At 43.9% G+C, this 13,063-nt stretch overlaps 1 long non-coding RNA gene across 1 annotated transcript; it reads right to left on the bottom strand.

The window, feature by feature from the left end:
• Positions 1-7,866: 7,866 nt before the first annotated feature.
• On the bottom strand, positions 7,867-8,709 carry LOC311316629. Its single transcript, XR_014630725.1, has 3 exons — positions 8,635-8,709; positions 8,027-8,209; positions 7,867-7,937 (listed from the first exon to the last, which is right to left on the bottom strand). It is a non-coding gene; the product is annotated as an uncharacterized lncRNA (long non-coding RNA).
• Positions 8,710-13,063: the final 4,354 nt, after the last annotated feature.

Here is a 13,063-nt window from a genome sequence, read left to right as displayed (position 1 = left end):
TATACCACGGCAGAGCCTCTTCACAGTTCTATTTGAAATATTACTGCGCCTATAATTACACTACATACTCGCGTCATGAACCATCAAGCTTTGAGCCGTTGTAGGTGCACTGTCTTGTTTCACTGTTTCAACATTCCAATGTAATTTTCGCACTGACAGTCAGTTTATCACATCCTGATTGTTTTCCCTTACCGGATAAAGTAACCACACAGACTCCCCAATATGTGGTCTTTACCAAAATAAAGCCTGTTTGAAAATGTGTCGACACGTTGTCAGACTACCCCGGTAGGGTCTGTTGGCTACAGTGTAGCCTGTGTGTGTCATCCACTAACGTTATAGCCGATTGCGCACATCTCCGGTGCCACAATCTGTGCATTTGCATCAAACAATGCACGCAGGCGATTTTCAAGATTGACCCATGTGAAGAGGCAACTCCAGGATTTAAATCCTTAATCCTTTCATTAGCGAATCACGGCGCATCTCAACTCACAATGTATTTGGCTAGCTAACGCTAGCTAGCCTGGTCTAACCTAAGCTGAGACTACAGTGACATCAGACGTGGGGGAAAAATCAACTTGTTTGAGGACAATGAGGCTGGCAATCATAAACAGTTTGTTTTGACAACTGGGCAATTGATATGTTGCACAGTAAATGCATGGATCACACTTAGATCGTGGCAAGCTAGCAAGATCAGGGGTGCCTTAACAGTAGCTACGTCACTAGTCTAGGCTGTCAAGATAGGTGTTTGGTTGCTAGGTCATATCCAGGACTCAAGACTCATTGCTGAAAGGAAGGGTAACGGATAATTTCCATTTCAGTTACAGTTCCAAACCCATGTTAACTATGGGATGTCATCACTGTTCCTCCAGGAATATTGATCCTCATTTGAAACTCCATAGCAACATGATAGTTTTGGGAACTCTTTTTCTGGGCACAGTTCACTAAAATCGGTATTAAGACACAGGTTTTCTAAATATTTCCCGACAGTGTAACCCGTTGTATAAAAGCAATAACTCACTCGAGGGTTGTGGTATATGGCCTATATACCACGGCTTGTGCTGGTCGACGGCACTCTGCTGCGCCTCGTGCCTATGACTGCAGCACAAGCTGTGGTGTATATAGACCATATAGGTATATAGGCTATATACTTCCATGAGTTATTGCTTCATTATATCAGTGCCAGAAATATGACAAAGCTCTCTCACTCCCTCCTCAGGTCATTAAGGTGTGACAAATGAAACCATATCTGCTTCTAGTGTCAGTTCTGCACCATGTGAGATTGGGGGACACAGTTGCTGTCTGGAGAAGGTCTCTAATCACGTCACCATCCGTGGACTGTGGGGATTGCTGTTATGAAGATGAACAAATGACACACAACATCAAATGCAGTCATATATGCGGTCCTCTACCTGGACCCAGGCACACTCACACTCACACACACACACCGACATACACCAGTCCTGGGCTCAGATCCCCTCACCCTAACCCGGGTCCGTATCCTTTTCCCACCCCCACCCTACCCCCGACCCCTGCCTCTAACTGGACCCAGGCACACCTACAGTCACGCTCACACACACACAGACATACACCAGTCCTGGGCTCGGATCCCCTCACCCTAACCCGGGTCCGTATCCTCTTCCTATCCAACCCTACCCCTGACCCCTGCCTCTACCTGGACCCAGGCACACTCACACTCACGCTCACACACACACCGACATACACCAGTCCTGGGCTCAGACCCCCTCCCCCTCACCCTAACCCGGGTCCGTATCCTTTTCCTACCCCCACCCTACCCCAACCCCTGCCTCTATCTGGGCCCAGGCACGCACACCCACACAGACACACATCAGTGTTTGCCACACCTCTCCCATGATGCTCTTAGCCTTTCTTGCTCTGAAAATGTAGTTTGACGTAATGTATGGCTCTATATATGGCTCTGTGTGCTACTAACCCTGTTCTGCCTCCCCTCTCCCTAGTGCCTCTCTCTCTCCCTCCTATCTTCTAACCAGGTCCAGTGGATGCCCCACTGTCACCAGCAGACCACCCTGAGTCCGATAGATACCCCTGTGTCTGCTGCAGATGTAGTAGCAAATTAGTTAACACACGAACACGTACACACAGACAAATTAGTTGACACACACACACGTACACACAGACATACAACAGTCCACTTCCGGCATTAGGCCTGGGCCCAGTACCCCCTTCCCCTCACCCTAACCCGGGTCCGTATCCTCTTCCTACCCCTGACCCCTGCCTCTACCTGGACCCAGGCACACTCACACACACACAGACATACACCAGTCCTGGGCTCAGATCCCCTTCCCCTCACCCTAACCCGGGTCCGTATCCTTTTCCTACCCCGATCCTACCCTTGACCACTGCCTCTATCTGGGCCCAGGCACATTCACGTACACACAGACATACACCAGTGTTTGCCATGTCTCTCCTATGATGTTATTAGCCTCTCTTACTCTGAAAATGTAATTTTATGTTATTTATTGCTCTATAAATGTTCTTAGCCGGTAGACAAACATACTCCAGGAGCTTGCTCGATCGCCTCGTTGAGAGGGGTCAGGGAAGAATTTTTACAGCTCACTTATCTGGCCCCCGGGTGATTACTGTTTTTTTGCTTCCCTCTGGAATATGTAGGGGTGGGATGTCTGCCCACCTCCCTTGTTCTCTGTAAAGCGCATTGTGTTGCCTCTGGGTATGAAATGCGCTATACAAATAAAGCTTTGATTGATTGATTGATTGATATAGGAGTTTGCCAATATGCTAGTATGACTAAAATTTAAATGACACACAGAGTCTCCTTTTTGATGATGTGATAACTGTTCTATTGTGAAGACATTAAAGAATTAAATGTATGGGTATTGCCTTGGACGTGTCTTCAAACAGGGTTAGGTTTTTGACCCTTCACCATCAATAATGGCACAAAAATAATGTTTTGGTACCTTTGAAGTGCGATCAAGGCCTTGTCAGCTGTAAAGGCTATAGTTGTTGAGGATCTGTGATTGAGTTGATTGGGGAGTGGCCTGTTTTATACCAAGGCTAGAGTAGAAGCAGTTCATTTTCTTTTGTTTTGTCAGCCAGGTTTCAATATTTACGATGTCGCTGTTAACTTATTCTATAATGTGTCTGATTCCGAACACTGTAGATCATGTACTCGTTAACTGCCTGACATGTTTCTGAAAGGAAGGTTATGATGGAAGGAATGGGAAGATATGGGCTGGCATGGTATGGAGAGGCAGTGGTGGACAAGGCAGGAAATCCTTTAGCTATAGCTTCTTAACTCCAGCAGGTGGCGGTAATGTAAAGCTTAGGATGCGAACTGCCCACTGATCAGTTCAACCTGGTGCTACGAGCGCTACGTTGCCGTTGGTAGTGGTGACTCGTTCTTCAACTTTGGATTGACGGTGAGTTGGCTGACTAGACTGCCGGCGAGCTTTTTAAGAATTTAAGACATTTAGCTGTAATATACAGTAACTGATGACAGCAATCGTCCGTATATTAATTCTGGCCAAATAATGTTAGACTAGCCTCTTTGCAAGCGTCTCATGAACGCTTTTGAGCTAACGCTAGCTACAGAATACAGCTGTGTTGACGGTGGCTAACTAGGCGTTACCAACCAGGTAACGCCTAGACATTTTCTTAATAAAAACGAATTGATAACGTTAATTCCCAATATTTAATATCTTTGTTGACATCAGTGACAGGTTCGCCGGTTACTGACGATTAAAGAGTTACGTTATTAGACGTTATATAATAGCTACTTAAGCTAGCACTAGCGCGAGGTTACTAACGCTAGCTAGCTAGTAGTCTGCCGGTAAACTAGGTAACTGTACGTTAGGCTGCTAGCGTTGGTGTTTATTAAAAAAAAGTTTGAATATTGAGTTGTGGGGTATTTAACAAAGCTGGCTAACTGAGTAAGCCTGACTGAAACCTTGAGACTCTTCCAATCTAGAACAGGGACTGAAGTAAAAAGAAGAAAAAAAAACTTTCCTCGGCTCGTATTTATCAAGCGTCTCAGTAAGAGTGCTGATCTAGGACCTGTTGTTAGTTTTGACTGATCATATGGAGAGGTGGGGCCCTGATCCTAGATCAGCACTCCTACTCTGAGATGGTTGATAAATACAGGTTCAGGTTTTACTTTGTGCAGTCAGGCTTGCCCAATGATTATCAACCTTTATTTAAGGTCGGGAAATCCTAATTTACAAAGATGCCGAATATACAATAAGTTACAATAAAATACACAATCAGTAGCCTGCATGGCTATTCCAAACCACAGCTTTATTCTTGCAGTACTTTTAAAGAATTTTAATAAATGTTGTCTTTTATGCTATTATTTTATTTTATAGGTTTGGCTTGGTGAAAGCTTCTCGAAGCAAGGAGGTGAGTGTTTCTCTGTGTTGTCACAATCCTAAAACTATTGTTATTGATTTTAAGGGGATATTTCACTCTATTAGAACTCAAAACAAATGGAACTGAATCAACAGTTTGATACTGTACATGGGTAAAGTGAGTTCACGACACTCAGTCATGCATGGAGCTGTGACAACTTAAACCGATGCTACTGTGCCACCTACAGTACACTGATTTGGCGATCTATTTAAATAACTTATCCACACACACACTGTATGCTGATATTATGCCATACTGTAGCTCTGCTGCTGCTACATCCAAGTCTCCCTCCACCACCTCAGCGTCTAACTGCTTTGGTTCTACTCTGCTTTGTCTTGGCTTCCTTGTGCAGATTTCCAGTTAATGTCAGGATTCAGTTCAAGGTTCTTGTAATGATGTATAGAGCCCTACATGGTCAGGCACCTGTGTATCTGTCTGACCTGCTCCATGCACATGGTCCCAGCAGGTCACTGAGGCCTGCTGACCAAGCTCTGTTGGTTGTCCCACGTACCAGGCTTAAGACCAGAGGTGACAGCCTTTGAGTCTGTGGCAGCCAGACTGGAATGCTCTTCCTCAGGACTTGAGAGTTGCTATAGGGCAATTCCATGTAAATGTCAACCTCATCATGAAAAAAAAAAGTTATACTATACATAACAAAATCACTTTAAAATATATCATCAAGGTCTATATTTTGGTGTACTGAATTAATCTGATCAGATCATTTAAGAAATTGCATATTTCCACCCATTACAACAGGTATCAGAGTAATTAAAAAATAACATTTTCAGTTAACCTAATTGTATGAGTTGTTGAAAGGGCATAAGGGCCTATTTTTTCCACTCACACGGGTTCCACAGCCTCTCATGTGGAGATAAGGGGCTTGTAATGCAATATGTATAATATTGGGTCATTTGAGTTCATCCCTTTAACGGTTGAGCCATGTCAAGATGACGCGCTTTTACAGGACAGCCAATGTCACGTCCGTAACGTATTTCAGCAAAAGTCGTTATAAAAAATACATTTTACATGCAATATTGCCCAAACTTTCTGTGCAAAGCTAACTTTCACTGATGTCATATATGCATCATAGTTGTTCGAATCTCTTTCTAAATGTGTATTTTCCGCGTTACGGATGTGACCGTTATGGACCCCTACTAACACACGCAGGTTGCGCAAACGTTCTACATACGGCCGCTATAGGTGACGATTCGTCTGCGCCGCGTGCGGAAATTACGCGGCCATTTACGGAAACGCGAGATCTGCCGTTTAGTAGACTCTACGTAAGAACGACACGTCATTCAGAAGTTGCGGCCGCGTGCAAAGAACGCACGTGATCACGTGGGCAGGAACCTCCGTTATAAACTCACCTGGCTGACACTAGATTAACAGGTATTTATATGACTTGGTCTGCACGTCTTTTTCGCACGGTGCAAATACGGTGCGGCCGCGTGCAAAAAACGTGGGCAGGAACTTCCGTAATAAACTCACTTGGCTGACACTAGATTTACAGGTATTTATATGACTTGGTCTGCACGTCTTTTTCGCACGGTGCAAATATGGTCACTTACTGACCACTGGCTATATTTAGCATTTGCAGTACCACTGGCTATATTTAGCATTTACCAGTTCAAAAACGAATTAATGCTATATGGGGATATAGCAGCAAGCATTATGATACAAACCAATATAAGACTGAACACCATTAACAGTTTAGAACATTTTATTACACAAAGTACATTACAAATTAAAAGTATACATATTTACAAGGATGAGGTTTACGGTCTGTCACATTACGCATAGCCAGAAAAGCAAAAAAAAGCATGTACAAGCTCTGGCTAGCAACCGATTATCTGACAATTGCAAAAGTTCTAAAAACAAAAATGAAACAGTGCGCATTCTGTGGCAGGCAGACCGGGAACAGACCGTTGTATCCCACAAAAAAAAGGTTAAAATTTACAAAATCTATTTACAAAAAAGGCATCCATCCTGGCAGGCTGGAAAGGCAGGTTTAGGGAGACGGGCTGGGGGTCACCCACATCTGAATCGAGGATCTGGGCAGAAGAGGTCATCCTCATCTGAATACTCCACTGTGGTCAGGGCTGGAGCTGCGGTCAGGGGCTGGGCTGGGGAGGTCAGCTGGGCTGGATCAGATGCCTAAGGACATAATGAAATGGCTGTAAAAGCAAGTCGCATACGTTCATTGGAAGCGTGCCATGTCACTGGATACGAGAAAATTAACTGCCTGACATCACATACCTTTTTGCATCGAGCAGGGGCATGTTTCAGCATCTCCTGCAGCTGGGCAGACACCTCCGTCACAGTGGTGCTTGGCTTACAGGCCATAACTGCACCTTTTAACCAAAAAGGGAATGGTTTCAATGCACATGGCATGAAGCAAAGACAATGTATTATTTTGCGAAAATATGAACAATCCCTTACGTAATATGACATTGTAGAGGGTCATATTCTTCAGAGGCTTCTTCCCCCTCTTCCCATGGACGCTGTAGACACACCACACTCTGTGTATGGCAATGGCTGACAGCACCCGCCGGACCACATCTGGCAGATCTTTGCCGCCAATGGAACTCAGATATCGTGTCTGCAAAACATAAAGACAATCATTTACTTTTACATTTCCTTAACACTTCCCTGCAAAAATAAGGAACAAAGTTCTGCCCTGAAGTTACTCACCATCTTCCTTTGATGATCCTTGTCCTTCAGCTGCTCCTCCAAGACCAGCAGCTCCTCCTCCGTTTTAGCAGGGTGCAGGTCATCCAGTACTGCTCCCCGATAGCTGTCTGCAGACTCGCCGGACAGTCTCTGCTCCAGCCTCATCATTGTCTGTGCCATCTCCCTCAGACTCTGCATGACGCTGGAGAACTGCTGACACATCATCCTCTGGAAGTCTGGATATTAAACACAGATGTGGCTATAAGTAATTGTACGGTCCCATAATGGATATTCAGCTCAAAGTATATCCCTACATGCAGCATGAAGTAGTTCACAAAATTCAGCATACCAGCATCTGCAGAGCTTGATGGCAACACTGCTGGAGCTGTTGGTCTCACAGGCGATGGCATCAGAGAACTACCTGAAAACCAGAGGATAAAGGGATGAGCAGGAAACTATGGTGCTGGCGGCGTAGTGATTCTGGCATAAGGGGAAGAATCAACTCGACATGAGACATGTCAGACCCTGACCTGGTCTGGCCGGGGTGCTAATCGCTGATGCATGCTGCTCGTGCCTGGACGTCTGAAGGGCTGAAGGGCCTGGGCTCACAGCGCCTTGGCTCAAAGGACCCGGGCGATGAACATCTACTGCCGAGTAGTGAGATGTGAGATGAGCAAATTAGTGAACAGAGTACATGAGTCTTCCGAAAGTCCTGAGTTAACTGTAAGTGTGCAAATATGCATAGACATTTCACCAACACAAACATGCATGGATACCTGCATTGAAAACTGGCAGAGCAGGCCTTCCGGCTCTGGCACCTGGCATAGCTGGTCTGGTCTGAGTTCTGCCGACCGGCTGCCTGGGCACTGGAACATCTAGTAGAGGTAAATTAGCTCAGATTAGTCAACTCAAGTAGTACTCTTTTGGGACTGTTGAATGCACTTTATTATATTACCTTCGTCACTGGAGTCATAGCGTGTGTTGCGCTGTCTCTCCCTTGTGTCTTGGGAGTTAATCCATTGATGACTGCTGCTCAAACACCTTCGCCAAGGCACTGGCTACTTCATAATGCTCTGTGTGTTCCTCAGCAGAGACAGAGGTTGTCATGGCTCCTCTTGATGTGCTTGTGGAGGTAGATCTGGGAGGTATAGGAGAATGGGCACTCAGAGCAGGAGAACACCCAAGTCTTGCACAACTCTAACATCACAGCTAGGAGAGCGAATGAGAGAGACCATTAAAAAGGATTATCTCACCTGTAGTACAAGTTCAAATATAGAGTGATTATACGTCATTGTAAATGAGAGCTTACTCTCAATTGATTCACGAGGTTAAATAAAGATTGAATGAATATGTAGCTAGTGGGGGGTTACAACCACACAACTGTGGAGAGAGAATGAGACACTTGGTTCCCTCCTCTACTGGTGTTCATGGCCATGGCCACACACCTGGAATACTCCAACCCTGATTTAAAGGCATAAAAGTGGGGAACACATTCTTGAGACGGTTCCTAAAACTGGAGGGAAAAAAAACGGGAAAATGATCTTCCCTCTCCTCATCACTCACTTCTGCATGGGGCTGAGCTCTACCCTGTCATCAGTGGCAATACATGGGATAGCGGCTCAGCACACAGGAGAACTGCACAGAGAGGAAGGAGGAGAGAGAAAACCAACAACAAAAAAGGCAAGAAGGGTTAATAACTGAGCGAATCTTGCAAGTTTGCACTACAGGGAAGCAATTGCTCAATTTCCCTGATATTGTGGCGTCACTGGCGTCAGTGATGTGTCTTATGAATCTCACATGTCTACCGCTAACATTAACTCAATATCAATATTCCCTTTTGTTTATCCCGTCTATGGAAACGTATGTGCATTTGTACTTACGTGTGCCTGCCTATATTGATGATCAGGTGTTTCTCCACCTAAGGGCTGGCCAGACAGAACCATCAGAGACCATTGGGCTGAGCTGAGGAGAGAGCAACATGTTAGAGTGTGTGTGCATATGTATATGGTGCTCTTCTGTTAATACTCATGAGGGCATTCAACTGAACAAGACTCACAGAGCCTGTGGTGCTGTCCCAGGACTGCCCCTGGCCACGCCTGTCCCCGTCTTAGCGCCTCTATTAGTAGTCCACATCATGAGTACCTATTATGCAAAATTTGGATTTGTATGTGAGTGAAAACGTAGTACACAATTCTTTACCCGTTTGACAGAATGAGCAACCATTTCAACAGTTAAGAGTAACATGCAATCCACCAAGGTGGCTGCTGTAACCAAATGAGCCAAGATGGCTGCTATAACAAATCCTGCTAGCTAGCCTAGCTCCGTTGTTGGGGCTTCTAGTATTCCGTTAACGTTAACTTCGGAAAAATGAATGCCTAAAAACAAACACATACTAACGGTGTCGTGGGTTAATGCGAAATCAATGAGTAAGCTAATTATCGCATTTTATTCCAAGCGATGAAACAGTACGAACGTGCAGGAGCTCGCGCGATAGCTAGACTCGAGAAGACTCCACCATGCCCGAAAAAGGCTAATCACGTTAGCTGGCTAGCTAGTTAGCTAACATTGGAAAGAGAGCAACTGCATATAGATAATCATTACAAAAGGGTAGCTTGCACATAACGTTGGTGCTTTATCTGGGACGATACCAAAATACATTGTATGTATGTATACATACTAATGTATACATTGAAATTGAGATACTTACAGGATCTGTGTTGTCGCGGAGACAAAGACAGCGTGTCTTTCTCAATCGCTTCTGTTCAGAACGGACCGGAAGTTTAACCCGTTCTCGTTCTTCTTCTTCTTCGCTGGGTTTAGTGGCGGATGTGCATACAGCCACCTACTGGCACAGAGTGTGTAACTTGTTTGTCTAGTTCTTCAATTGTGTCACCTAAGAAAGTAGCCCAATGCCTTGCATTCTACGTTCACTGCTCAGCGTTCATTGCTCACATTTAGGTTGCAAAATTAGGACTTTATTCATAGGCATATTTTTTATCATTATTTTTATTAGGCCTAGACTGCAAATCTTTAGTGTTAATATTAACTGTAAATGAGAAATTACACACAAAACAGACATGCAGGATTTCTCCTCATTATTACAATTCTGTAACTGTATGACTTCAAAATTTATTTTAAAACCTAAGTAATTTACAAATGTTCTGACCCACTGTGACACATTTCCAATAAAGTCAGATTGGGACTGTGATGTAACCACATTGTCACGTTATTTAATTACATCGTAGTTACGGATTTAAGCAGCAGTGGCGGCTACGTTCCCTTACAGTGTCCTTGAGGACGGCTATTTTGGTTATTTTGCGACTGAAAAGGCAAGTGTCAGCTAGGTGTCAGCTAGGTCCGCTGCTGGTGACGTCGCAAAGTTACCACAATTACACCAATGTGTCCCGTCAGTTTTACGTACTGTGTTAGTAGGGACGTGACATAAACCCCAATATTGCTGAGCGCAGCTTTCCCGTTAGAATCGCAAATAACCAAATTGCCAGTCCTGTTATAGCTTATTACACATTCTGGCTGGCATGCAGTCTCGACATCAGTTAGGTAAATTATTATGATTTATTTCAAGTAAATGTCAAATTTGAGATCATTGTCTATCATGAAGCATTTGTTAGAAGAAATGTTACATTTAAGAATTCCCACCGCGATGTCCATGAAGCATTTAGAGAAGCTCCCGTTTACCAAAATGTAGGCTACGATTAATGGCTACGATTATAAGGTCCATTGCATTGTTAAAACCAGGCCAGGTCCAGCCTGGCTTATGTGCGTGGCTGGCTTGTTTCTGTTCAGGACTGGTCGAACGGAACGGAAGCTAGTCATGCCACTGAAATAGCTGTGAATTGAAATGACATGAAATAATGTCTGATAAATTAAGATCTAAGGTCTTGTCGGCTGGACACATCAGTTCCAATGCTTCCAATGCTAATCCAGCACAATAAGAGCAGGATAGCCAATTAGCTCATGAAATCGCAACAACTAGCAGCAGCTTCCATAACATTAATGGTAGCGGTCAGTAGGGCTGTCGCGGTGAAGAAATTTCCCCAGCGATACAAAAGGGTGGCTTTCAAAGGGTGGCTTTTTATGCGGTATTATTGCGCTATTTTTTTTCTTCCCCCCCTGTGCTTTATAAATGAGATTTTTATAGTGTGTGTACTGTAGCCTACCTCTTATTTGTTTCAATACATTTTTATCAAACGAAAACATCGGCTACATTAAATAAATACTGTAGCAGTCAATCGGAATTTCATTACAGGAATGCAATGGTGCCCTATAACACAAACAGGCAATACACAGAATACAAATTTAATAATAAAGCAAAATAAATAGGCTATAAAACAAATATGCTTCTTTTATGAAATGGTTACCAAAGAAAGACAAGATAAACTGTAAATTAAAGTAGGCTCTAAAAAATAGGAAAATCCGAACCATTTAGCCTATAATTAAACAATAGCCTAACAATAATACAATGAAAGACTTCTCTAAAGCACAACTTAACTTGTATGGTAGAGTGTAGGCCTACATGAGAAGGCACTGGCTATACTGACAGGGGTTTTCATGTCCGTGTTACACTGAAGGAACACCAACATATTTACTTTTTGTGTGGTTTCAGCGACGATCGGAGTGGGGTAACAATGTTACCGGCAGCACTAAAAACTCTCTCTGAAGATGTGCTCGTTGCACAAATGCACATATACTTGCGTGCGACTTTAGAGAGCAGGGGAAATCTAGCTTTGTTTTTGTGCCACCAGGCGAGGGGGATCCCCGTTGGGGTTGATGGGCTCCTCCTGCAGGTGTGAGTTCTGTGTCTGCTCAAGCTCTCTTGGGAATGCGCACGGGGGTGGTTGTGCGTGACTTCAGCATGTCTCCAAGTGTCCTCCTCTTCTTTGCTGCAGGTGGCTCCTCTTGCGCCTCTTCCTCTCCAAGCGCTTTTATTACTATTATTTACATTTATGGGCCTGAGCCCAATTAAAACCCGACATTTTCTTTCTAAATTGCCTGTTTATGATTAACTCATTCATTCCGAGTTGTTTGGATGACAGAACTATGCTACGTGCTAGATCTTCTTCCATATAGCCTTCCTCTCGCAATGGACTCGCAAAGTGTAGTAGGCCTACCTGCAGATGCCATAGAAGGCATGCGAAAACCCTTACATTTCAAATAGTAGGCTAACCTTTGATTCACTGGTGATAAAAATCATAATTGAAAAAGGAATTAACAATCAGACTTCTGAAATACGTTATGAACCTAAATCTGTTCAGAATTATTACGCACGGAATCATAAATACCTCAACATGGATTGGAAGCGAAATTGCGTCTATTGGGCAAAAAAACAATATGCGTGTCCCATTTATTTTGTCACTTATCTACACAGCCTACTGACAAGTGTTAGGCCTGATTGTAAATACATGCTCCGGAAATTGATTTACAAATGGAAATAAATGCTTTGGAAATTGATTAACAAATTTCGAATATCTGTCTCAACTCCGTGTAATGCTGAAGACACGGCCTGTCGGAATGGTGTGTTTCTTTAGGGTAGGCTAAGTGAGAAAAAAGTAAGTCCATACCTGATATTTATTTGACAGCTCTAATGGGAAAAGCCTCATGAAACATAAGAACAAAATGAAAAAACGTTAGTTACCGCGGTGATGCAGTCGTCTGAGGAGTAGCGCGTTTTGTTTCACAGTACCGTGGTCGTGCAATATTGTGTTAACCGCGACAGCCCTAGCGGCCAGTGGCTAAAGCAGTTACACTGATGATTCCTGTAACGTTAGCTATTTTGCTGCAATTGGTTGAACTTATGTTTCTGGACAAAGGTAAGAGATAAAAAGTATGGAGTGAAAAGATGAACGTGTGGAGGTTTGGGGTATAGTCCCATAAAGTCATCCCCACCAGGGCCTTGAACCCCCGTCTCCCGGGTGGGAGTCCTATGCTTTCATCGCTACTCTACTTGTGCAGTGGAGATCGGCAGGTTGATTTT

The sequence above is a fragment of the Borostomias antarcticus genome (assembly GCF_949987555.1).
Source record: "Borostomias antarcticus genome assembly, chromosome: 13".
NCBI classification, from domain to species: Eukaryota; Metazoa; Chordata; class Actinopteri; order Stomiiformes; family Stomiidae; genus Borostomias; species Borostomias antarcticus.
This window is presented reverse-complemented; position numbering and strand designations above follow the sequence as displayed.